General features: G+C 48.1%; 1 protein-coding gene and 1 pseudogene across 2 annotated transcripts in view; one reads left to right on the plus strand and one right to left on the minus strand.

Moving 5' to 3' along the window:
* LOC147440174 (uncharacterized) overlaps positions 1-4,593 on the minus strand; it is a 6,197-nt pseudogene extending 1,604 nt beyond the window's left edge.
* LOC147440173 (golgi-to-ER traffic-like protein) overlaps positions 1-23,652 on the plus strand; it is a 163,597-nt gene that overhangs the window by 128,199 nt on the left and 11,746 nt on the right. The gene's annotated exons all lie outside the window — the stretch shown is intronic.

Here is a 23,652-nt window from a genome sequence, read left to right on the forward strand (position 1 = left end):
GGGGTCGTACTGGAATGGTGGTAGGCTCTCCATGTCAAGACCGTGTCCCTCAAACCATGCTCTGACCTGTGAGTACCATGCTCACTCATGTCCACTCTCTGAGAGCTGTATAGCTGCCTCAAATGCTCTACGGGTAAGTCTGTCAGGAGGTAGCTCTCTCATCCTCTGGATGAAGCAAACTGTCTGGAATAGTGCCTCTACAACCATAGGTGGTGTGGCGAGCTCGGCTCTAATAATGTCGTGTGGCACTGTCTTCTTGCTGCGGAGCAAGCGTGAGATCATATATACCTGTGGTCTCTCAAGTTGTGTCCACTGGTCAGCTGTCAATCCTGGTGCCCATACTGCCGCCGAGTACATCAAGGCCGGGGTGACTAAGGTGTTGAAAAGCCACCCCTTCGTGCGGGGCTCCTGAAAGTGTGCCTGGTGGCACCTCCGCTCTAGCATGGCCAGAGCTGCATATCCTCGGGTGAGCCTGTCAACAGCAGCCTGCCTCATAGTGAAGGGTCCTGGTAGGCTGGTGAATGTGATGCCAAGGTAGACATAGGAGGTGACTACATCAACCTGTCCTCCTGCTGCTGTGAAGGTGGCGGCGCTCCTCACTGCACTGGATGTGTGAAAGATCATAACCTTGGTTTTGCCAAGGTTCACAGTCAACCCCCTGTGTGTGCTGAATTCGTCCAAGGCCTCAAGATGGCGTTGCAAGCCCTCGGGTGACCCTCGAGAGAGAGAGAGAAATGAAATGATATATTAACGTCTTCAAAAGGCCAAGTTGACCTATGAGACCAAGCCGTTACAACATAGTGAATCTGATACCATGTCCGGAATCAAAAAGAACTGAAACAAAATACAATGTGTAGTACAATGAAAGAAGGGGGGAAGATATGGTGGAGATCCATCCTCATCTGCACTCTGGACGTCGAGCGAGTATGGCTCGAATCCTCTGCTGTAGTCTCCGTCGATTTTGTGTAGCTCCTCTCCTCAATCGCGGGCGTTCAGATCTCCCTAGCTCCAATGCTCGGTCTATGAGAATGCCAGTAGCGGTAGTATGAGTGCGGGCAGAGCTTTGCAATGGTGTCTGCTCCTCTGGCTGCTCCTCTGGGGGTCCAATATCTAGTGTAAAGAAATCTGTAATCTGTCTCTGGGACCGTTTCTCTCCAGTTCTCCTCAGTAAAGTGTCTCTGTGCCTGTGTAACTCAAGTAGATACAATCCAAGACATCTCTGATCCTCATAGCTCATGACCCTAGATAGAGGCCCAAAACCCTATTTGAATAGACAATGAAAACGGCCTCGTATCTCATAGTACACTGTGCAATGACATATGTAATGTAACTCTGTCTCTGGCTCTAGATGACATAAGCGGTATATCCTACTATCTGCTGGTATCCCTCTGAATCTGCCAGTCTCAATCTCGAGCTGATGTGAGGATGTGCGTATCTCGTCAATGGCACAACACAAGCCATGAGAAAGATGTGTGTCCATATAGCTAGGTCGAATCACAAACCCATCCCCTGTGAGGTGGAGAAGATGCTCTCTATAGAAAGCCATCTTCGTGCCCAACTCCTGTACCAGCTCTATCCATGTCCTCCTCGTGTCCAACTGGATCAGATCCTGATGAATGACTAGTAATCTCCACCCGTGTCAGAGACATCAAGGGTGCTTGTAGAGAGTATTGAAAAGGAGGCAGCCTGTCCATGGTGAAGCCATGTGTCTGAAACCATGATGTCATCTGTGCATACCAGCATGATGTATCCCCCTGTAAAGCTAGCTGTCTGGAGTACTCTAGGGCCAGCCTGGCATATCTGTCTCTGGTAGTATCCCATAGGCTGTGTACAAAGGAGACTGGTCTGGTAAGCGCCTCAATCTCCATGGGGGGACAACTAACTCCGCTCAAATGATATCATGTGGTACGGATGCCTTGGCTCTAATCAGCCGAGAGATCATAGATACCGAGGGCTTCTCCATACGTCTCCAACCATCCTGGCCTACAGAAGGTCCCCAAACTTGCACCCCATATAGCATAATAGATGCAACCAAAGTATCAAAGAGCCATAGCTTTGTCCTAGATTCCTGAAACTGAACCTGCGAACACATCCTTTCTAGTACTCCCAAAGCCGCATAAGCTCTAGTCAGTCTAGTCTCTGCTGCTCTTCTCAAAGAAATTCTCAGCCCAGTGAAGACTGCCCCCAGGTAAGTGTACGCATCTGTATACTCCACAATCTCCTAACCATACGTGAAAGTAGGTGCTGATTTCCTGATCCACTGTGGTGTGGTGTTAAACACTATAACCTTGGTTTTACCAAGGTTTACATACAATCCACTATCCTCTGAAAAACTGTGTAGTGCATCCAACCGGCCCGACCCTTTGCCCGTACCCCCTTATCCTCTACCCAAATACTCAAGCGCTGCTCAAGAATGGATGCATACAACCGTGCCAATGTGTGTCCGACCATAGTAGTGCGGTAGTTCCCAGGCTCTGTAGGATCCCCTGCCTTGAAGATAGGCACAATAGTAGACAACCTCCAAGTCTCAGGTAACCCCTCACACATGGCACGATTGAGCAACACTGCAAGAACCTCCATCAGCATATCCCTAGTATGTATAAAGTGCTCCGCTACTAGACCGTCATGATCATATGCCATCCCAGTGATAAAGAAGCTGGTCGAGCTGGGCATGGTTCTGTAGGGTTTGGAAGGGGTTCCTGTCCAGTAACCGTATATAACGATGTCGCATACTGGCCCCACACATCAGGTGAAGTAATCACTGGGGGAGGGGAGTGCTTATGAAAGAGTCGCCATGCCTCTCCTGAATCCCTACTCGAGAACATCTTATATAATTCTCGTTCCCTCTGAGCCAGGTAAGCTCGCTTCTTCTGTCGCACAAGGTGCCGGAAAGCAATCCGAGACTGTCTGTAGGTGATGACTCCTAAAAGAAGATCCCTCTGAAGCTGGGCTCTCATCTCTCTGCACTCCTCATCGTATCAACTATTCTGGGGCATGCTCCCAGAATGTGGTCTCGTGTCTGGCTGGGTGTGTGGGTATGCCACTGATGCAGCACCATGGAGTGTCTCAGTCAATAAAGTGGTGCACTCCTCCACTGAGAGGCCTGTACCAGCTGTGCCAGCTGTGCCTTTCCATAGATGGTCCCAGATCTCCTTTGTATAAACAGAATCAGTCTTTGGTGTAAATGTATCACGAGTGTGTGACTTGCCTCTTGATGTCTAGGCTGTACTATACTTGAATGAAACTGATAGTGTCAAGAGAGCATGATCTACTGCTACGCCCACTGGCCTTGCTCCCACTGTGAAATCCTGAATGCAAGGGATAAAGCTCGGCTGTGTCATAACATAGTCCACTGTACTGGCCCCATATCTGTGTGGAAAACATGTGAAGCCAGCTGTCCACGAAATCGCTGTAAGCCGTTAAGTATGGCTAACCCATGTGTAGTCATCATCTCTGTGAGGTATCTCCCATACTCCGTCTGCTCTCTATTATGTGAGCGTCTGTCAAGCCCCAACTCCCCCACATCCAGCTCTCTAAGCATCTTATCTGAAGTGTCCTAGAAGACTATCTGAGAGTTGCCTGTTCGGGCATGGAAGTCCCCTAGGAGGATGATGTCACCATCCCTAGAAAACTCCTATATATCATCGTCCAATATTGAGAAGGGCAACTGCTCTTTGGATGCAGCATATACTGACGTACTGGGAGGGAAGTAACATATGGCAATGCATAGAAATCGAACTGTGTCAGCTCTCAACCTCACCCACATGTATCTAGCATGCTCATCTCTCCGTACTATATGTAGTAGTGGCTGTAGCTCCTCTCTAAATAACACTGCTACTCCTCCTGAACCTCTACTCCCATGCTCAGATCTCGTGACCGTCTTGTGGGCTGTCTCCCATCTATATCCCCCCACATGTGGCATCACCTGTCCAGGCGCCTGGTGAGTCTCCGAGAAGAATACAATGTCCCTGTCTTTGAAACTGTCCTCAAAGGCCCCAACATCCAACCTCATAGACCCATTACAATTCCAAGTAGCCATCTTCAGTGTGGTCCCATTGGTCTCGCACCGTCATGTAGGGCGTCTCTCCATAATGACCACTCTTCCTTCTCTGTAAAAAGTTGTCTTCCCTTTTTCTCTTGTGGCCCTAATCTCTGGCATGACTTCTTGCATGTGTGCAAGCTGTGAGAGGGTGAGATCGTCACCAAGGAAGATACCAGCCTTTTGAGAGTGGGCCTCCTCCTCAAAAAGTCCTCCTTCTCCTCAATAGAGGGGAAGCGCAATATGAGAGCTCTTCCTCTCGATGTTTCTCCCGTGCCTCCACTTTTCTTACCAACTCTCCATGCTCTTGTGTGTGTCGCTTTTTGCATCCCCATTAGTACCATGAGCTCCTGTACTTCCTCATCAATTTTGTCCCAATCGTTGAGGCCGGTAACCCTCACATGCAAAGCCCTCATACGTCTTTGTTGTTCCTCCTCAAGTGTCATGTTGATGATGGTGGGAGTGGGGATTAATACCTCCTTGCCTTGGCCCTTCTTTGCGACCGAAATCCACTTCTCCGCTTCCTCCACTTTCTTATGGGTTTTGGTAATCATATCTGTCTATGAAGACGTTTTTGCTTCCTGTTGTTTCTCCTCTTCCTTAATGGCTTGCATTTGCTCTTTGATTACCCTAAGTACTTCTATCACTTAGGGTTGGATTTCTCCCTCTTTTAGTCCACCATTGGCTCTTGCCTCGGCTAGGTCTCTCTTGAGGGCTGAAAATCTGATTCTTGAGGTCTTCAATTTTGACCTGATGCTCCATTTTCTCCACAGTTTGAAGCTCGGCCTCGCTAATTTTCTACTGAAGAAAGACCGCCTTCTCCATCTTCCACTCTTCCATCTCTGTCTTGTACGCCTTCATCTCCTTTTCCATGTTTGCTAACCTCTTGCTGGTAGCCATAAAAGTTGATTTCTTCATTGCTGGTGATGCCATTGCATGCAAAACCACTCAAGGGGGAGGGGCTAGAGCTCTTGGGAAGTGCTGGGTTTGCGCTCATGACCTCCATCACAAGACGGCCACACTAAACACAGCTATTTCCAGAAATTTCCACACTTACGCATACATTTTCTCCCACATCAAGCATACATTTCGCATACAAATCCCCCCCGCAGTTTCTGTGAATTTTTGAATTTTCTGCTCTGAATTTTTGAATTTCTGAAATTCTCTACTCTGAATTGGGCACACCATATACCACTGTCGAAAGCAAAAGACGCAGCCCCAGCGGGGCTTGCTCCCAAACTGCACCTGTAATGGCAGAGAATGTACGCGGCCCCCAGTAGGGTCAGCTCGTTGTTGATGTAAGACCTCTCAGGGCGCTGACTCAATCTTGCACCCGGTCCCCTCTGTGGGAGAAGCTCGCGGCATGCACTATTCTCCGTCGAGCAACGATCCCCTGCTGTCCGCAACTCCCTCTGTGGGACTGGCCCGCTACCTACTGTTGCACACAACCTGTCACACAGAGGACGCTGCCCTGCTGGCTGCTGTGTTAAGACGTGCACCTGAGGGCCAAAGGCTGAAGAGAGAAATGAAATGAAATGAAATGTTATATTAACGTCTTCAAAAGGCCAAAGTGACCTATGAGACCAGAAAGTTACAATGCGGTGTATCTGATACAAAGTTAGGTTAACAAAATAAATTAAACGAGGATAACAAAATATAAATACTGCGGAATCCTAAACTAAGCTGATAGGTGTGAAAGGTGAAAGGCGTAAAATGTGTGAACTAAGCAGTACAATGTGTAGACAATATGGGAGGGAAGTAGAGATCCATCTTCATAAAGATCCATCTTCATCTGCACTCTAGACGACGAAAAAGTATGGCTCGAATCCTTTGCTGTAGCCTCCTTCAAAACTGTGTAGCTCCTCTTCTCCATCGGGGTCGTCTAGATCTCCCTAGCTCCAATGCTCGGTCTATAAGAATGCCAGTAGTGCCGGCAGACCTCTCCATTGTTGGCTGCTCCTCTGTCTGTTCTTCTGGGTGTACAATATCTAGTGTAAAGAAATTTGTGATCTGTCTCTGGGATTGTCTCTCTTCAGCTCTCCTCAGTAAAGTTTATGCCTGTGTAACTCAAGTAGATATAGCCCAAGACATCTCTGATCCTCATAACTCATGACCCTTGATAGAGGCCCAAAACCTTCTCTGAATAGACAATGAAAATGGCCTCGTATCTCATAGTACACTGTGCAATGACATATGTAATGTACCTCTGTCTCTGGCTCTAGATGGCATAAGCGGCATATCCTGCTATCTGCTGGTGTCCCTTTGAATGTGCTAGTCTCAATCTCGAGCTGATGTGAGGACGTGCGTATCTGGCCAATGGCACAACGCAAACCATGAGAAAGATGCGTGTCCATATAGCTAGGTCGAATCACAAACCCATCCCCCGTGAGGTGGAGAAGATGCTCTCTATAGAAAGCCATCTTTGTGCCCAACTCCTGTATCGGCTCTATCCATGTCCTCCTCGTGTCGAGCTGGATCAAATCCTGAAGAATGAGTCTATTAATCTCTACCCGCGTCAGAGACCTCAAGGGTGCCTATAGAGAGTATTGAAAAGGAGGCAACCTGTCCATGGTGAAACCATGTGTTTGAAACCATGATGCCATCTGTGCATACCAGCATGATGTATCCCCATTAAGAGCTAATTGTCTGGAGGACTCTAGAGACACCCTGGCATATCTGTCTCTGGTAGTATCCCACAGACTGTGTACAAAGGAGATTGATCTAGTAAGCGCCTCAATCTCCATAGTGGGGCCAGCTAATTCTGCTCGAATGATATCATGCGGTACGGAAGCCTTGGCTCTAATCAGCCGAGAGATCATAGATACGACGGGCTTCTCCATACGCCTCCAACCATCCTAGCCTACAGAAAGTCCCCAAACCTGCACCCCATATAACATAGTAGAGGCAACCAAAGTATCAAAGAGCCATAACTTTGTGCTAGGTTCCTGGAACTGAACCTGTGAAGACATCCTCTCCATTCCTCCCAGAGCCGCACCCGCTCTAGTTAGTCTAGTTTCTGCTGCTCTTCTCAAAGAAAATCTTGGCCCAGTAAAGACTACCCCCAGGTAAGTGTATGCATATGTATACTCCACAATCTCCTTACCATATTTGAAAGTAGGTACTGATCTCCTGACCCATTGCGGTGTGGTGTTAAACACCATAACCTTGGTTTTACCTAGGTTTACATACGATCCACTATCCTTTGCAAAACTGCGTAGTGCATCCAAATGTCGTTGCATACCTTCTGGTGAGTCAGATATCAGCACAATATCATCAGCATATAGCAACAATGGGATCCACGTCCCTGCCAGCTGGGCACCCCTGTCACCCTTTCTGTCAATGTAATCAAACACCAACATACCAAATAGAGTAGGAGACAATGGGCAGCCCTGTTTCACTCCAATAGTAGAGCGAACTAAATCAGATACCCCTTCCGGAGTGCGTACATGTCCCAACACTGATTTGTACAAAGCCATAATCCCCCAAATCACCTCTATGGGCACCCCCATCGCCTGTAGTCTGCGCATCATCGAGCTCTTGGTACCATGTCAAATGCTTTGCGAAAATCCACAAAGCTACAACAGATCCGTCTCCCATGTGCTCTGTCCTCCTCAATGATGGCCCTGAGTGTCAGAATATGATCAAGAGTGGAGAAACCCCTCTTGAAGCCGGCCCGACCCTTTGCTCGTACACCCTCGCCCTCTGCCCAATGACTCAAATGTTACTCCAGAATAGATGTATACAACTGTGCCAATGTGTGTCCAACCATAATAGTGCGGTAGTTCGCAGGCTCTGTAGGGTCACCAGCCTAGAAGATGGGCACAATATTAGACAACCTCCAAGTCTCAGGTAATCGTCACACATGGCACGATTGAACAACACTACGAGAACCTCCATCAACATATCCCTGGCATGTATAAAGTGCTCTGCTACTAGACCGTCATGATCATATGCCTTCCCGGTCCTCATCCTGTCGATGGCCCTTTGTACCATCTCAGGTGTAAAGAAAGTGCTCGTAGCTGGGCAAGGCTTGGTAGGGTCTGGAAGAGTTTCTGTCCAGGAACCGTATATAATGATGTCGCATATTGGTCCCACACATCAGGTGAAGTAATCACTGGGGGAGGGGAGTGCTCATGGAAGAGTCGCCATGCCTCTCTTGAGTCCCTACTCAAGAACATCTGATATAAGTCTCGCTCCATCTGAGCTAGGTAAGCTCGCTTCTCCGTCGCACACAAGGCATCGGAAAGCAATCCGAGACTGTCTGTAAGTGATGACTCCTAGTAGAAGATCCCTCTGAAGCGGGACTCTCATCTCTCTGCACGCCTCATCATACCAAGGGCATGCTCCCAGAATGTCGTCTCTTGCCCGGCTGAGTGTATGGGTATGCCACTGATTCAGCCCCATGCGATGTCTCAGTTAGTAGAGTGGTGCACTCCTCCACTAAGAGGCCTGTACCATCTGTACGTGTTCCAATAGACGGTCCCAGATCTCCTCTGTATAAACGAAATCAGTCTCTGGTGTAAATGTATAGCGGGTGTGTGACCTGCCTCCTGATGTCTGGGTTGTACTATACTGAAATTTAACAGACAGTGTCAAGAGAGCATGATCTACTGCTATGCCCACTGGCCTGGCTCCCACTGTGAAATCCTCAATGCATGGGACAAAGCTCGGTTGTGTCATAACATAATCCACTGTACTGGCCCCATGTCTGTGTGGAAAGCATGTGAAACCGGCTGCTACAGGAAATCGCTGTAAGCCTTTAAGTCTGGCTAATCCATGTGTAGTCGTCATTTCCATGAGGTATCTCCCTTACTCCGTCTGCTCTCTGTCATTTGAGCATCTGTCAAGTCCCAACTCACCCACATCCAGCTCTCTAAGCATCTCATCTGAAGTGTCATAGAAGACTGTCTGCGAGTTGCCCGTTCGGGCATTGAAGTCCCCTAGGAGAATGATATCACAATCCCTAGAAAACTCCCATATGTCATCATCTAGTATATAGAAAGGCGACTGCCCTCTGGATGCAGCATACACTGATGTACTGGGAGGAAAGTAACATATGGCAATATATAGGAATCGACCTGTGTCAGCTCTCAGTCTCACCCACATATATCTAGCATGATCGTCTCTTTGTACAATATGCAGTAATGGTTGTAGTTCCTCTCTGAATAGCACTGCTACTCCTCCTGAACCTCTACTCCCATGCTCAGATCTCGCATTTATCCTGTGAGCTGTCTCCCATCTATATCCCACCACATGTGGCATCACCTGTCCATGGGCCTGATGAGTCTCTGAGAAGAATCCAATATTCTTGTCTTTGAAATCGTCCTCAAATGCACCCATGTCCAACCTCATAGACCCATTACAATTCCAGGTAGCCATCTTCAGTGTGGTCCCATAGGTCTCGCACTGTCATACAGCCCGCCGCTCTAAAATCACCATCCGTCAATCTCTGTAGAAGGCTATCTTTCCCTTCTCCCTTGCCGCTGTAATCTCTGGCATTACCTCTCTCATATGTGCGAGCTATGAGAGAGTAAGGTCATCACCGAGGAGAATACCTGTCTTTTTGAGAGTAGGCCTCTTCCTCAAGAATTCCTTCTTCTCTTCCAACGAGGGGAAGCATAGTATGAGAGCTCTCCCCTTTGAAGATTCTCCCGTGCCATCACTTTTCTTACCTACCCTCCATGCCTTTGTGTGCAAAGGCTTCTCCATCCCCATCATGGATGTAAGGCTTGAGACCTCTTTCTCCACATTGTTTATGTCCTTGAGACCGGTCACTCTCACATGTAGTGCTCGCATCCGCCTTCTTTGTTCCTCTTCGAGGGTCATGTTAATAAGCATCGCTGTACAAGGAGTTTCTTGACCTTTCCCTTTCTTGGCAACCTCAATCCATTTTTCGGCCTCGTCCGCCTTTTTCAGTGTCCTTGCTATCATCTCCGCCCATGAAGATGTCTTTGCCACACTCAATTTCTCTTCCTCTGTGATCATCCTTACTTGTTCCTTGATTTCCTAGAGAGAGAGAGAGAGAGAGAGAGAGAGAGAGAGAGAGAGAGAGAGAGAGAGAGAGAGATGAATGAACTGAAATGAAATGCTATATTAATGTCTTCAAAAGGCCAAAATAACCTATGAGACCATACTGTTACAAAATTGTGAATCTGATACCATGTCTGGGTACCAAAAGGCTAGAAAAAAAATACTACTACTACTAGAATCCATCCTCATCTGCACTCTGGATGTGGAGAGTATGGCTCGAATCCTTTGCTGTAGTCTCCGTCGATGTTGTGTAGCCCCTCTCCTCAATCGTGGCCATTTGGATCTCCGTAGCTCCAATGCTCGATCGATGAGAGTGTTGGTAGTGGTCGAATGAATGTGCACCGAGCTCTGCAGTGATGGCTGCTCCTCTGGCTGTCCCATATCTAGTGAAAAGAAATCTGTAATCCGTCTCTGGGACTATCTCTCTCTAGCTCTCCCCAATAAAGTGTCTCTATATATGTGTAACTCAAGTAGATATAGCACAAGACATCTCTGATCCTCATAACTCATGACCCTAGAGAAAGGACCGAAACGCTCTTTGAATAAGCAGTGGAAACGGCCCCGAATCTCATAGTACACTGTGCAATGACATATGTAATGTAGCTCTCTCTCTCTGGCATAAGCGTCATATCCTGTTGTCTACTGGTATCCCTCTGAATCTACCAGTCTCAATCTCCAATTGATGTGAGGATGTGCGTATCTGACCAATGGCACACCGTAAACCATGAGACATATGTGTATCCATGTAGCTGGGTCGAATCACAAACCTATTCCCTGAAGATGCTCTCTATAGAAAGCCATCTTCGTGCCCAACTCCTGTGGCGGCTCTATCCATGTCCTCCTGGTATCCAGCTGGATCAGGTCGTGACGAATGAGTCTAGTAATCTCCACCCGTGTAAGAGACATCGAGGGTGTCTGAAGAGACTACTGGAAACGGGGCAGCCTGTCCATGGTGAATCCATGCATCTGAAACCATGATGTCATCTGCACATACCAGCATGAAGTGTCCCCCTAAAGAGCTAACTATCTAGAAGACTCAAGGGCCAGTCGAGCATATTTGTCTCTAGTAGTATCACACAAGTTGTGCACAAAGGAGACTGGTCTGGTAAGCGCCTCAATCTTCATAGGAGGGGCAACTAGCTCTGCTCGAATGATAGCGTGGGGTACGGAGGCCTTGGCTCTGATCAGTCGAGAGATCATGGATACCAAGGGCCTCTCCATACGTCTCCAACCATCTTGGCCTACAGAAGGTCCCCATATTTGCACCGCATACAACATAGCTGAGGCTATTAAAGTATCAAAGAGCCATAACTTTGTATGAGGTTCCTGGAACTGAACTTGCGAACACATCCTCTCCAAGCCTCTGAAGGCCCCATAAGCTCTAGTCAGTCTAGTCTCTGCTGCTCTCCCCAAAGGAAACCTCGACCCAGTGAAGACAACGTCAAGGTAAGTGTATGCATCTGTATACTCTACAATCTCTTGACCATATGTGAAAGTCGGTGCTGATCTCTTGATCCACTATGGTGTGGTGTTAAACACCATAACCTTGGTTTTACCAAGGTTTACAAACAATCCACTATCCTCTGCAAAAGTGTGTAATGCATCCAACTGTCGCTGCATACCCTCTGGTGAGTCAGAGATCGATACAATATCATCAGCATATAACAACAATGGGATCCACGTCCCTGCCAGCTGGGCACCTCTATCACCCTCTCTGTTAATGCAATCAGACACCTCATCAACATACATACCAAATAGAGTAGGAGACAATGGGCAACCTTGTTTCACTGCAATGGTGGAGTGAACTAAATCAGATATCCCCTCCGGGGTGTGTACATGTCCCATCACTGATTTGTATAGAGCCATAATCCCCCAAATATGCGAGTGTGAGGTCATCCCTACAAAAAATACCCGTCGTTTTAAGAGTGGGTCTTTTCTTCAAAAAGTCCTTTGCTTCCAAAGAGGGGAAGCGGAGGATAAGTGCTCTTTCCTTGGAAGTTTTCTCCTTGCTTTCACTTTTCTTGTCACCTACTCGCCAAGCCTTTGTATGCGCTGGCGCAGTAACCCCCATCATAAAGATAAGTTCGGTGACCTCTTCCTCGACATTATCTTGGTCTTTGAGGCTGGTAATCCTCACATGTAAGGAACGCACACGCCTCCTTTGCTCCTTTGCTAGTGTCAAGTTAATGATGGTGGGTGTGGGGGTGGGGGTTGATTCTTTGCCGGTGACCTCCATCCATTTCTCAGCCTCATCTGCTTTCTTTTGAGTTTTTGTAATTATGTCCACCTAAGAAGTTGTCATTTCTTTATTTTGCTCCTCCCCTTCTTTGATGACCCGCACTTGCTCTTTTATGGTGTTGATCTCTTCTAGTACCGATGGTTGGAGTTTCCCTTCTTCGAGTGCACTTTGTGAGCGCACCTCTGCAAGCTCCTTGAGTCGTGCAATGTCCTCATCCTGGGCCGTCACCCGACTCTCGAATGTCTTTATGGTGCCTAGGAGGCTACGGTTGATTTTGTTGATGGTCTCTTGCATTTTCTCTTTGCATTTTTGGATGGCGTCTTCGAGGTTGGAGTTCCCCTTCTTCGAGTGCACTTTGTGAGCGCACCTCTGCAAGCTCCTTGAGTCGTGCAATGTCCTCATCCTGGGCCGTCACCCGACTCTCGAGTGTCTTTATGGTGCCTAGGAGGCTACAATGATTTTGTTGATGGTCTCTTGCATTTCCTCTTTGCATTTTTGGATGGCGTCTTCAAGGTTGGAGTTCCCCATCTTCCAGTGCACTCTGTGAGCGCACCTCTCCAAGCTCCTTGTGAAACCGGCCCGTGGGGCGGTAGGCTTTGGCTTTCACCCGAAATTCTTTACTTTACTTTAGACACACAGAGAAACTTCACGAATAAGCCTGTGATTGGAATTCAACACTTCAAGACAAACCACGGCCTGACAGCTAGAGCGCTACCAAGCAGACAACGACACCCTGTTGGCCCCAAAGACTGGCGCCCCTTTCGGTATTTCTTTATTCTTATTATACTTGAGAAAAACCTGTAAACTTACACAAGATGTCCCACTTTTATCGGGCTGAAATTCCTCTACTCCAACCTAACTTTGGCAACATAACCACAATAGAATTCTCCACAGACAAAATCCCAAGCAAACATAGACTTTCGACGAACTTTATAGCGCTTTGCAAAACCTGGCGAGAAATTGCAGCTCGTTGAATTCTCTGTTTTGCGCTCTGATCTGCGTGCCGATCATTTTTCTGGGTAGCCCTCGAGCTCTCACACCTGTAGGGTCACTTGCCCCTTGAATTAGACGAGATTCCTTGTGGGAGATCTCTCCAAAACTTATTTGCCTGGGGAGCCTCGGGAAAGCACCCAATGCTTTCCCCAAGCTCCCCTGGCAAATAAACGATCCGAACCCTTGCACCTAGCCCTCCCCAAGCTGTCCAAACCTGTCGATGGCTGTAATTGCAGGTTTTTGACCCAATTTCGCCAGCATAACGACGCAAATATCCCTGTAGGTCAAAAGTACACGTCAAGGACACTTTCCCTTGCAGTATGGAAGCTTTCCAGTGAGTTGCAGGTCAATTTCAGCATGCTGTAATTTTCTGTTTTGCCACTTTTAGGTGCCTGTTGCGTTGTACACGCATCCCAAGGCCTTTCCGAGGCTCCCCTGGCGATTCCTTGCAGTTTAGGTGGGAAACCCTAAACTTGCAGAAAAACACAGCAGGCTATAATTCTCTGTTTTGGACCGTTTCGAGCAGAGCGAGCACGCCTATGCGTGTCTCAGGTGCTCCCGCACGCATGGGACAGTTCCCTTGTAAATCGGACGAGTTTTCACGCGAGAAAACTCTCCGTTTTCGCATTCCTTCGCAATGGAACTGTGCGTACTTGAAGGGGATTAGCAATTAGCTAATCCGGTTCCTGTACAGAAGGCTCTTGCCTTGGCAAACGCGCATAAACCCCCAGAATTGTACATGGTCATCTGAGAAGCCCAACTACACGGGCAGTACCATCTGTGCAAAGGGGAGAGAGAGATGCGCGAGAGCAAATCGTCGCGCTACCTAGAGCAAGGGAGAAGGCAAGCTTTCCATTAAAGCTGTGATCACCTGCACCCACTACTCACACACACTGTAGCACACACAATGAAGCAAAAATCAGTCCCCTCTCTTGAAATGGGTGCCTCCTCTTCTTGTAGACCTGGCAAGTACATGTGGAGCCGCCATGTGTCCAGTTTGCCTCTTTTGAGTTAATTCCCTAGTACCCACCAACTTATAAGTGTCGCGAGGGGCCTAAATGACTTTGAACTGAGCCTAGACACCCTTTTACTGCTCGGATTCCAGTGCCGATTAGCTCGACCAACTCGTGGTGACCTGCCCTTCCCGACTGTGGGTGAAACTCTCTGCCGTCGACGGTTTCACACTGGCCACGCAATGTCCGGTCATTTGCAACTTCAAAAAGAGGGTCCCAAAAATTAAACAAAAATCATCGGAAAGAAAACCACGTCCTCGTGACATACTACCCTCTTAAAATCGCAAACGTCTTCGATTGCGTGCCATATATACATGCCATAGATGATCTTGTGTGGTAAGCACTCTTTTATCATTGCATGTATCCGCAAGAAAGACTGTCAAAACATGTGTACAAATGACTTAATGAGACGTTCATACTTTTGTCAAACTGTACACTGCTATTGCACTGAATCCATGAGTACATTTGATGTGCTAGCTCTATCATTACCCCTCCTATGCAGACGTTGGGTTGGGGCATACATAGGCTGTAACCCAAAGGCCTCAAGGTAAAACTGCAATACATTTGGTGACTCTGATAGTTCATGCTCTTCCATCCACTTTGCATCCATAGGTGGATAGTTCTTGAACTTCACCAAGGAGGGGGTCGTCCTTGTCGTCTTGCTTTCTCATGTCCGTCTGTTCTATCTGTGCGCTTGTTCCACAATTTGTGCAATTCCTTTGAACCACACTTTGCATACAGTAGCCTTTACCAGATTATGCATACATTCACCATATTATGCGTGCTTGGCCCAAACCCTAACTGAATTGCCACTGTACTTGGCTTGCCCACTGTCGCGAGCCCTTTACTCCCTGCCCAATTGTCCACACCGAAACCCTAATCGCGCAGCAGATACACAGGTTCACTAGCATGCAGGCTCACAGCAGGTTCGAAACCCTAATCGCGTAGCAGATACGCAGGTTCATTGGCGCGCAGGCTCACAACAGGTTCGGGGTCTCTTGCTGCGCGTGAGAGAGCCTTGCAGTCGCGTTGCTGAACTGCGACCTGCTCATCGCCCTCCTGCTTCGCGACGTGCGACCACCTGCTCTTCGTAACTTGTTGCGCGCGAGAGAGAAATGAAATGAAATGTTATATTAACGTCTTCAAAAGGCCAAAATGACCTATGAGACCAAACTGTTACAAAATTGTGAATCTGATACCATGTCTGGGTACAAAAAGACTAGAACAAAAATACTACTAAGACTAGAATCCATCCTCATCTGCACTTTGGATGTCGAGAGAGTATGGCTCGAATCCTCTGTTGTAGTCTCCGTCGATGCTGTGTAGCCCCTCTCCTCAATCGTGGCCATCTAGATTTCTGTAGCTCCAGTGAATGAGTGTTGGTTAAGCTCTGTAGTGATGGCTGCTCCTCTGGCTGTCCCATATCTTGTGAAAAGAAATCTGTAATCCGTCTCTGGGACTGTCTCCCATGCATCTGAGACCATGATGTCATCTGTGCATACCAGCATGAAGTGTCCCCCTGAAGAGCTAACTGTCTGGAAGACTCAAGGGCCAGTCTAGCATATCTGTCTCTAGTAGTATCTTAGAAGCTGTGCACAAAGGAGTCTGATATGGTAAGCGCCTCAATCTCCATAGGAGGGGCAACTAGCTCTGCTCGAATGATAGCGTGGGGTACGGAGGCCTTGGCTCTGATCAGTCGAGAGATTATAGATACCAAGGGCCTCTCCATACGTCTCCAACCATCTTGGCCTACAAAAAGTCCCCATATCTGCACCGGATACAATATAGCTGAGGCTACTAATGTATCAAAGAGCCATAATTTTTTCTGAGGTTCCTGGAATTGAACCTGCGAACACATCCTCTCCAAGCCTCCCAAGGCCACATAAATTTAGTCAGTCTAGTCCCTGCTGCTCTCCCCAAAGAAAACCTCGGCCCAGTGAAGACAACCCCAAGGTAAGTGTATGCATCTATTTACTCTACAATCTCCAGACCATATGTGAAAGTCGGTGCTGATCTCCCGAGCCACTGTGGTGTGGTGTTAAACACCATAACCTTGGTTTTTACCAAGGTTTACAGACAATCCACTATCCTCTGCAAAAGTGTGTAATACATCCAACTGTCGTTGCATACCCTTTGGTGAGTTAGAGATCAACACAATATTATCAGCATATAACAACAATGGGATCCACGTCCCTGCTGGCTGGGCACCTCTATCACCCTCTCTGTCAATGTAATCAGACACCTCATCAACATATATAAATAGAGCAGGAGACAATGGGCAACTTTGTTTCACCCCAATGGTGGAGTGAACTAAAACGGATATCCCCTCCGGGGTGTGTACATGTCCCATCACCGATCTATATAGAGCCATAATCCCCCAAATCAACACTAAGGGCACCCCCATCTCCTACAGTCTGCGCATCAATCGAGCCCTCGGTACCATGTCAGATGCTTTGCAAAAATCCACAAAGCTACAATAAATTCATCTCCCATGTGACTTGCCCTCCTCAATGATGGCTCTGAGTGTCAGAATACGATCAAGAGTGGAGAAACCCATCCTAAAACCGGCCTGGCCCTTTGCTCGTAAACCCTCACCCTCTGCCCAATTACTCAACTACTGCTCAAGAATGGATGCATACAACCGTGCTAATGTGTGCCCAACCATAATAGTGCGATAATTCCCAGGCTCTGTAGGATCACTTGCCTTGAAGATAGGCACAATAGTAGACAACCTCCAAGTCTCAGGTAACCCCTCACACATGGCACGATTGAACAACACTGCAAGAACCTCTACCGGCATATCTCTAGCATGTATAAAGTGCTCTGCTACTAGACCATCATGATCATATGCCCTGGTTGTCCTCATCCTGTCATTGGCTCTCTTTACCATCTCAGTGGTAAAGAAGGTGAGAGAGACGTAACCTGCTTTAGCTGCTTGTAAAGAGAGAGAAATGAAATGTTATATTAACGTCTTGAAAAGGCCAAAATTATCTATGAGACCAAAAAGTTACAATTGGTGAATCTGATACCATGTCTGAGTACGGAAATTACAAAGCTACAAAGAACTAACACTAAAACACTAAGGAAAAAGGAAAAGGGGGGGGGGGGGGGGGGGTTGTGGGTTCAGATGAAATCTCTCATCGGTTGCTGTCGGATCTCATCGACCTTTTCCGTGGTCAGTACTCTGGTTGGGCGTCTTGCATGCCGAGCTAGAGTGATCTGTATCTTCTGTTGCAGCCTTCGTCGGTAGTGGGAGACCCTCCGAGGTCGTGAGCGTCTGGATATTCCAAGCTCAGTAGCTCGGTCAAGCAGCGTATCTCTAGTATGAGTAGGCTCTGAGATCTGCTGTAATGACTGCTCCGTTGGCTCTCCTCTAGCTGGTGTAAAGAAATCTGTGATTTGTCTCTGAGATTGTCTCTCCCGTGATGTCCTCAGCAAGCTCTCCATAAGTCTGCGCAGCTCTAGTAGGAATAGTCCGAGACATCTCTGATCTTTGCATCTCATGACTCTAGAAAAAGGTCCGAAATATTCTCTGAAAAGGCAGTGGAAGCGGCTGCATATCTCATAGTATGCTGGGCAGTGACATGTGTAGTGCAGCTCTGTCTCTGGCTCTAAGTTGCATAGGTGACATATCCTGGCCCCTACAAGCACCCCTTGAAATCGGCCAGTCTCGATCTGGAGCTGATGTGAGGATGTGCGTATCTGTCCAATAGCGCATCTTATCCCATGAGATAAGTGTGTATCCATGTATGCAGGCCTAGTCACAAATCCGTCCTTCGTGAGTTAGAGAAGATGCTTTTTGTAGAAGGCCATCTTCGTGCCGAGCTCCTATCGGCTGTATCAATGTGCTTGGTATCTAGTTGAATCAGATCCTGACGTATGAGTTTGGTGATCTCTGTCCGTGTTTGAGAGAGAGAAATGAAATGAAATGTTATATTAACGTCTTCAAAAGGCCAAAATGACCTATGAGACCAATCAGTTACAAAATAGTGAATCTAATACCATGTCTGGGTAGAAAAGAACTAGAAAAGAACTAGAAGTGGAACAAAATACTACTACTACTACTACAATCTAAAACTACGTGGGTGTAGCAGCTGATACAATAGGTACCCGGTAAACTGGATGTAACTGTGAGAGAGAGAGAGAGAGAGAGAGAGAGAGAGAGAGAGAGAGAGAGAGAGAGAGAGAGAGAGAGAGAGAGAGAGAGAGGAGAGAGAGAGAGAGAGAGAGAGAGAGAGAGAGAGAGAGAGAGAGATGAAATGAAATGTTATATTAACGTCTTCAAAAAGCCAAAATGACCTATAAGACCAAAAAGTTACAATTGGTGAATCTGATACCATGTCTGAGTACCGAAATTACAAAGTTACAAAGTTACCGAGTTACAGAGAACTAACACTAAAACACTAAGGAGAAAGGAAAGGAAATAAGGGGGAGGGAAGGGGGGGGGAGGGGGGGTTTGTGGGTTCAAATGAAATCTCTCATCGGTCGCTGTCGGATCTCATCGACCTCTTTAATGGTCAGAACTCTGGTTGGGCGTCTTGCATGTCGAGCTAGAGTGATCTGTATCTATTGTTGCAACCTTCGTCGGTAGTGGGAGACCCCCCGAGGTCGTGGACGTCTGGATCTGCCAAGTTCAGTGGCTTTGTCAAGCAGTGTACCTCTAGTATGAGTAGGCTGTAATGATTGCTCCGTTTGCTGTCCGCTGTCTGGTGTAAAGAACTCTGTGATTCGTCTCTGAGACTGTCTTTCCCCTGATGTCCTCAGCAAGCTCTCCCTAAGTCTGCGCAGCTCTAGCAGGAACAATTCGAGACACTTCTGATCCTTATATCTCATGACTCTAGAAAAAGGTCCGAACCCTTCTCTGAACAGGCAGTGGAAGCGTCCGCGTATCTCATAGTATGCCGGGCAGTGGCATGTGTAGTGCAGCTCTGTCTCTGGCTCTAAGTTACATAGGTGACATATCCTGGCTCCTGCCGGCACCCCTCGAAATCGGCCGGTCTCGATCTGGAGCTGATGTGAGGATGTGCTTATCTGTCCAATAGGCATCTTATCCCATGAGATAAGTGTGTACCCATGTATGCTGGCTTAGTCACAAAGCCGTCCTCCGTGAGTTGGAGAAGATGCTCTCTGTAGAAGGCCATCTTCGTGCCCAACTCTTGTGTCGGGTATATCCATGTGCTCCTGGTATTTAGCTGAATCAGATCCTGACGTATGAGCCTGGTGATCTCTGTCCGTGTGAGGGACAAGGAGGGTGCATCCAAGGAGTATTGAAGCGGAGGTAATCTGTCCATGTTGAGACCATGCGACTGGAACCATGATGCCATCTGTCCATACCAACATGCTGTATCGCCTTGTAGAGCTAGTTGTCGAGATGACTCCAGGGCAAGCCGAGCGTATCTGTCTCTGGGGAGATCCCATAGACCGTGCATAGAGGAAACTGATCTCATTAGTGCCTCCACCACGGGGGGGGGGGGGGGGGGGGGGGGGGGGGGGGGCGACTAGCTCGGCTCGGATAATCTCATGTGGTACTGAGGCCTTAGCCCGAATCATCCGAGCCATCATTGAGACCAGAGGCCTCTCCATACATCTCCATCCATCTGTGTTGCCAGATCTCCCATGGTGGACTACTGAGGGTCCCCATACCTGAACTCCATAGAGCATAACTGGAGTCACTAGAGTGTCAAAGAGCCAAAGCTTTGTTCGCGGTTCCTGAAACTGAACCTGCGAACACATCCTCTCCAGTCCTCCCAAAGCTGCATATGCTCTCGTTAGTCTAGTCTCTAATGCTCTCCTTAGTGAAAATACCGGTCCACCGAATACTACCCCAAGATAGGTATATGCATCTGTGTACTCCATAGTCTCCTGGCCATACATAAATGTGGGTGCCGACCTCCTGACCCACTGTGGTGTGGTGTTGAACACCATAACCTTGGTTTTCCCCAGATTGACCGACAATCCACTGTCACGAGCAAATGTATGCAGAGCATTCAAATGACGTTGCATCCCCTCTGGGGAGTCTGAAATCAACACAATATTATCAGCATATAGTAACAGCGGAATCCATGTCCCTGCCAGCTAAGCCCCCCTGTCCCCCTGCCGCTCTACATAGTCTGAAAACTCATCCACATACATCCCAAAAAGAGTGGGGATAGTGGAATCCCTGCTTTACTCCAATAGTGGAGTGGACCATGTCAGACATTCCCTCAGTGGTGCGTACCCGCCCCATCACTGTCGTGTATAGAGCCAGAATACCCCATATCAGCTCTGTAGGCACACCCATGTCCTGTAGTTTGTGTATAAGTCTGGCTCTCGGCACTGTGTCAAAAGCTTTGCGGAAATCCACAAAGCTACAATAGATTCTCTTGCCATGGTGTCTACCCTCCTCAATAATAGCTCTGAGTGTCAGAATCTGGTCAAGAGTGGAGAAACCTCTCCTGAAACCTGCTTGCCCTGGTGCTCTTATTCCCTCTCGCTCTGCCCATCTACTCAGCTCCTGCTCAAGAACGGATGCATACAACCTAGCTAATGTGTGGCCAACCATGATGGTGCGATAATTCGCGGGAATCATGGGATCTACTGCATGTATAGTGCAACTCTGTCTCAGGCTCCATGTCACACAAGGGGCATGTCTTGGCCTCTGTTGGTACTCTGCTGTATCTCCTAGTCTCAATCCGTAGCCGGTGAGAAGATGTGCGTAACTGGCCAATAGCACATCGTATCCCATGAGACAAGTGGGTGTCCATGTATCTGGGTCTCGTCACAAAACCATCCTCCGTAAGCTGCAGAAGATGCTCTCTGTAGAAATCCATCTTCGTGCCCAGCTCTTGTGCTGGTTGTATCCATGTCCTCCTGGTGTCTAGCTGGGTCAAGTCTTGGCGGATGAGGCTGGTGATCTCGGACTGTGTAAGAGTGAGAGATGGTGCATCCAATGAGTACTGGAAGGGTGGCAACCTGTCTATGCTGAACCCATGCGCCTGAAACCATGATGTCATCTTCCCATACCAGCATGCTGTATCTCCCTGCATGGCTAACTGTCGAGAGGACTCAAGTGCAAGGCGAGCATATCTGTCTCTACGAAGTTCCCACATGCGGTGTATGAAGGAGACTGATCTGGTGAGCGCCTCAACCACTAGTTGGGGGGCCGCTAGCTCTACTCGAATAATGGCACATGGTACTGAGGCCTTGGCTCTAATTAGCCGCGAGATCATAGAGATGAGAGGTTTCTCCATGCTCCCCCATCCATCAGTGCGACCCGACCTCCCGTGATGATCCAATGAAGGTCCCCATATCTTAGCTCCATAGAGCAATGCAGAAGCCACCAAAGTGTCAAAAGAGCCAGAGCTTCGTTCGAGGCTCCTGAAATTGAACCTGAGAACACATCCTCTCCAATCTACCCAATATTGCATGGGCTCTAGTCAATCTGGTCTCTGCTGCTCTCCTTATTGAGAATGCAGGTCTGCTAAAAACCACTCCAAGGTAAGTGTAAGCATCTGTATACTCCACAGTCTCTTTGCTGTATGTGAATGTAGGTGCTGACCTCCTGATCCACTGTGGGGTTGTATTAAACACCATAACCTTGGTTTTACCAAGGTTGACAGACAAACCATTTTCGTGGGCAAACCTATGCAAAGCATCCAAGTGACGTTGCATCCCCTCCGGAGATTCGGAGATCAACACAATATCATCAACATATAACAAAAGTGGAATCCATGTCCCTGCCATCTGTGCACCTTTATCACCATCGCTCTCAATGTAGTCAGAAACCTCATCCACATACATACCGAATAGAGTAGGAAAGAGCGGGCAGCCTTGCTTCACCCCAATAGTGGAGTGAACCGGTGTAAATAGTCCCTCAGAGGTGCGTACATGCCCTACTACTGATCTGTACAATGCCATGATCCCCCAAATGAGCTCTGGGGGCACTCTCATCTCTTGTAATTTGCGCATCAATCTAGCTCTCGGTACTGTGTCAAAGGCTTTCGGAAGTCCACAAAGCTACAATAGATGCATCTCCCATGAGATCTGTCCTCCTCGATCATGGCCCTGAGTGTCAAGATATGGTCAAGAGTAGAAAAGTCTCTCCTGAACCCTGCCTGCCCAGCTGCACGCATTCCTTCCTTCTTTGCCCATCTACTCAACTGCTGCTCAAGAATGGATGTGTACAACCGTGCCAATATGTGTCCAATCATGATAGTGCGATAATTCCCAGGCTCCATAGGGTCTCCTGACTTGAAGATAGGTACAATTGTAGATAGGCTCCAACTATCAGGCCAAGCCTCACACATGGCACGGTTAAACATAACTGCTAGAAGCTCTACTAGTAGATCTTTGGCATGCATGAAATGCTCAGCCACTAATCCATCATGATCATATGCTCTCCCAGTCCTCATCCTGTCAATGGCTTTCTTCACCATCTCAACGGTGAAAAAAACACGTGTGTGGGCATGGATCGGGGGGGTCAGGAAGGGGCGGCTGTACAAAGATGATGCGTAGTGACCCCAAGTCTCTGTAGAGGTAATTGGGGGGGGGGGGGGACTGCTCATGAAAGAGCCGCCACGGCTCACACGAGTCCTGACTCAAGAATAGCTGGTATAGATCTTGCTGTAGTCGAGCCAAGAATTCCCTCTTCTTTCGCTGCACCAGGCGTCGGAAGTCAATTTGTGACTGTCTGTGAGTGATGTCCCCCAAAAGCACCTCCCTCTGAAGTCTAGCTCTAGTCTGGCAGCATTCCTCATCATACTAGCTGTTTTGAGGCATGCTCCCTGAACGGCGTCTCTGCTCAGGCTGGGTGTGGTGGTATGCCTCTGTTGCTGCATCATGTAATGTCTATGTCAGTATAGTAGTAAGCTCCTCCAGAGGTCGCCCTGGTTCCTCAGTGCATAGGCGTCTGTAGATCCCGTCTATGTACACAGAATCCGTCTCCCGCGTGAAGGTGTAGCGAGTAGGGGTTGCTACCCGTGGCCTGTGTGCTACACTGAACTAGAAGGAGATGGTCATCGACACAAGAGCATGATCCACTGCCACCCCAACCGGTCTGGGCCCAACTGTGAGATCTTGGATACTAGAGATGAGACTCGGCTGTGCCATGACATAATCCACTGTGCTGGCTCCATGTCTATGTGGGAAGCATGTGAAACCTCCCACAGCAGGAAATCTCTGTAGGCCATTCAAGATGGCCAGTCCATGTGCAGTGCCCATGTCTATCAGGTGTCGCCCATACTCAGTATATTCCACATCCTGTGATAGTCTGCACAGGCACGTCTCTACAACATCTAGCTCTCTCAGCATCTCCTCACAAGTATCATAAAACACTGTCTGGTGATGGGCAGTCCTAGCAT

Source organism: Adiantum capillus-veneris, chromosome 15 (assembly GCF_014529385.1).
Source record: "Adiantum capillus-veneris isolate H3 chromosome 15, ASM1452938v2, whole genome shotgun sequence".
Taxonomy (NCBI): domain Eukaryota; kingdom Viridiplantae; phylum Streptophyta; class Polypodiopsida; order Polypodiales; family Pteridaceae; genus Adiantum; species Adiantum capillus-veneris.